The 3,906-nt window shown below is 37.6% G+C and overlaps 1 long non-coding RNA gene across 1 annotated transcript; it reads right to left on the bottom strand.

The window, feature by feature from the left end:
• Positions 1 to 2,591: 2,591 nt before the first annotated feature.
• On the bottom strand, positions 2,592 to 3,183 carry LOC120437538. The gene is made up of 2 exons (XR_005611209.1): positions 2,949 to 3,183; positions 2,592 to 2,712 (listed from the first exon to the last, which is right to left on the bottom strand). It is a non-coding gene; the product is annotated as an uncharacterized LOC120437538 (long non-coding RNA).
• Positions 3,184 to 3,906: the final 723 nt, after the last annotated feature.

Genomic DNA, 3,906 nt, shown 5'->3' with positions numbered 1-3,906 from the left:
GCATCTTTGCTTCTTCCTTTTAAGTCTCTTTTGAAAACACAACTTTTTTCAGTAGCATTTAGACTGGTGTGAGTTGATATGCTGTTTTTCCCTTCATGTGTGTGGTTTTATCTTTTGTTGTATATCTTGTTTTATTTTTGTACAGCACTTTGGGCAAACCTTCCACATTTTAAATGTGCTATATAAATACATTAGATTTGGATTTTGTATTTGAAAATCATCAATCTATAAATCAACACTAAACTTTCCAGGTGATGATTATTTGTAACCTCTAATTATAAATTATTCCAACTCACTGAAATCAGAAAAAGCATTATATTTAACAATTAGATTCTGAATCCTGTTAAGTTAAAAAAGCCATTAAACTATAAAGCAGCATCATGTCGCAAAACCACAGGACGGAGTTTCTTAGCGAAAAATATCATTTTTTTTTATACTTTATTTTCTCTTGCATAAAGTTAACGGTATGTATAGTGAGAAGACAACACTAATATATTTGCCACAGGCTATTTACCCTTTAAGACCTACCATAGAACCAAGTCAGCCAGAGCTTATCTTTACATTTTACATGCTGTAGTGCCATTTGTGGGAGCATTTCAAGTTGCTATACATCAATACAACCGTTATAGCCCAAATTTTAATAATATGTATGCATTAAGTCCATAGTAACTACATAAATTGCAAAAAAGTGGAATAAACTACAAAAAAATTGATTTTTTTTAACATATATTTCTAGTTAGAGAAATTTAAGAGGCTTATCCCTCAAAACTGTAAATACAAAAAGTTGCACAAAATAGTTTCCAACCATGAGAAATTTAATTTGAGTGTGTTAATAGTTTTATGTTTAAGATACACTAATTTTTATATACTACAGGAAAAATGAAAATAAATATTATAATGCAAATTTGCAACCCCCCCCCCCCCCCAAAAAAAAAAAAAACCACAGCATGTGCATCAAAGTAAACTATTTCCAACAGTGTAATTTGACTTCTAAGCATCCCGGAAACGATACAGAAAAGCATAAAGTCAAACATGACTTTTAAAAACACCAACATAGGCTTTGAAGGTAAAAAAAAAACCCTACATTTTCCGCGGAAATTACGTCACTTCTGGTTTTGGACAGGTAATGGCGGACATGCAATAGTTCTTGCTGACTTATATTCCAAGTAGGAAGTGTTATGAACAGCTGATCGGATCGGCAAAGCCTGTTTCTGGAATATTATGTTTTTGTTGCTGCAAGTGCTTTTTATGCAATTTTTGCAAAGCTTTATGTGGAAGGAAACCATTAACTAGGGCAAGCTAATGGAATAAGATGTAAGTACAACTCCTCCGGTTTCATATGCAAAAAAAAAAAAATAAATATTGCGCTACCTTACGTGGTTCCAGTTCTGCAGGGATTTAAAAATAGTTAAATAGTTCTGGGATAGTGGTGCGGCTGCCCCTCTGTTGGTCTTCCTTGGTCTCTTGTGTTCTGGGGGCCTCTGGATGTCTGGAGTTTTGATCTCCTCCATACCTGCTTCATGCCCTGGAGGACGGGGCTGTGGCCCCCCCACACCCTCTAGCAGATCATTACATGAAAGAACCTTTTAAATACAAGCGCGTTCATGCTCACAGGTGTACACACGGGTGATCACACACACAAACTACACCCTTTTGAGCTCCTACCTCAAAGCACACTGTGCGCTGTCGATCTCACGTGCTGCACAATAATGTTTAATATTTAGTATTTACTGTTATATTCCCATATATCATTGTGATCTTGTTTATTACTCTCGTTTTCTTCTGCTTGCTTTCTTTTTTCTTTCTCAACAGGTGATCCAGGTGATCGATATATGCATTTTTGTCTGCTTATTCTGTTGGTTTTGTTTTTTTGCCCTTTTCCCCGTCCCTCTTCTCAGGTTTTTTTTTTCCTCTTTCTTTCTCCCCTTTCTTTCCACCAGTCAAGTCTGTCCCGTATTCAGCAAGTGAAAATAAAATGAACAATAAAAAGTGAATCAAATGGACCATTACGGCAAGGCTGGGATGGTCCATTTGGTAAAGTAAATCCGTTGGGCATCTTTCTTCACCTTTAGACAATAATTCTGATGGCAAAAGAACCAAACGGGACAGGTTAAAAAAAAGAAAAAAAAAAATAGTTAAAAGGCAAAACAGAGCGTGCCTGCTCCAACCGGTTAATGATATATTTTATGTAATAATTTATAAAATTAGGGTTAGAAACAATAGAAGACAAATGGCACGATAGACACTTTTCTATCGTCCACACGATATATATCGTCATATCGCCCAGCACTACTCTCTATATATTCTCTATTCACTACTCCAGCTATTTCATTTAGCACAAATCTGGCAAACTCTTTCATGTTTATGTGTTTTTTTCCTTTTAACCAGATGCAGATTTTCTAACTTTGTTATACTTATCACCACATTGTGTTGGTTACTGAAGACATTCTGAGTTATGATATCACTAAGTAATCTTTACTGGTGTATAGGCCCTTTGTACATTACTCACTTAGCCTAAAAAATATTAAATATTCCAATAAAAAATAAACAAAAAAATGACATAAAACATATAAAAATGTGTTTGATAATTCTTTTTTTACTCTGGTCTGAGATGCTGGGGGGACCAATTAGAGACCAGCAGCTGGACGTCAGTGGTTGGACTGGTGGACTACTTCAGTGAAGAGTAGACAACGTCTGGCTCTGGTTTAAAGTCTGAACACAAACACACACAGTTCAAACAACAGGAAACATGATTACAAGCTTTGTAGTTCAATCAAGACCTCCAATCTCCACCTCTCTGCATCACACACAGTCCCAGTTCAACTGGGACAGAGCTCTGAGTTTAATCCAGGATGAGGTTTGATCAGCTTATCTTAGCATGATGGATGCAAACAGGGTGAGCAGCTATCTTGTCTCTATGCAAAGTTAAAGATAAAGAGCAGCTGTACCTGGGCCTCCTTGTTCTGATGATTGTTTGTCCATAACTGACGTCTTCAGTTCTCACTGCTGAGTAGACCACAACTACAAAATAAATATCTGCAAAATGAAAACAAAAATCATTGAAGGTACAACAACTACACCAGTGCAGCTACACACAGTAAAACATTTTTACTGTTTCTAATGTTTCATCACGAGAGTCCATGACAGTGCCAACCTTTGCAAGGGTCACATTTGTAACCAGATGAATTTGCACAACACTGTTTGTGTGACTTCCCAGTGGAGTTTATCGTCCAATACAGTGAACAAATTACAAAAACATGTAAAACTTTCTTTCTGTTCTTCACACGGTTCAGTAACCTGAGAACTGTGATGTATCATGAACAGGAGGAACTACATGCCACTGATGTTCTGCTTTATAAACCGCAGCATCTTCTTAGTTTTTTTTTCTCCTCTTAACACCTCTGCTGTGAAACACTGAGTGACCACAAAGAACTGTGTTTCTGAGAAAGATGCAGGTGGACGACCACAAAGCTGCCATCTTCTTCCACTGCAGACTGACACTCTTCACCACAGAGCACAAAGCAAACACATTCTCACAACATGATCACTGTTATTAGACAAACCAGTAAAAACTGTGGTGAGAACGTTCATCTGTGATGGATGAACTGTAAACAACAACAGGAAGTTGGTTTAACAGATTGCCGAACTTTGAAAGAGTAAAAAGTGTTCATTTTATTAAACAACATCTTGTCGATTCAGTTGTTTTCTTTATATCGACCGACAACCAACAACCGACAGTCTCGGTCGTTGTCCTTGGGCAAGACACTTCACCCGTTGCCTACTGGTGGCGCCAGTGTCTGGCAGCCTCGCCTCTGTCAGTGCGCCCCAGGGTGGCTGTGGCTACAATGTAGCTTGCCATCACCTGTGTGTGAATGGGTGGATGATTGAATGTAGTGTAAAGCGCTT

This window comes from Oreochromis aureus, linkage group 3, assembly GCF_013358895.1.
Source record: "Oreochromis aureus strain Israel breed Guangdong linkage group 3, ZZ_aureus, whole genome shotgun sequence".
In the NCBI taxonomy this organism is placed as follows: Eukaryota; Metazoa; Chordata; class Actinopteri; order Cichliformes; family Cichlidae; genus Oreochromis; species Oreochromis aureus.
This window is presented reverse-complemented; position numbering and strand designations above follow the sequence as displayed.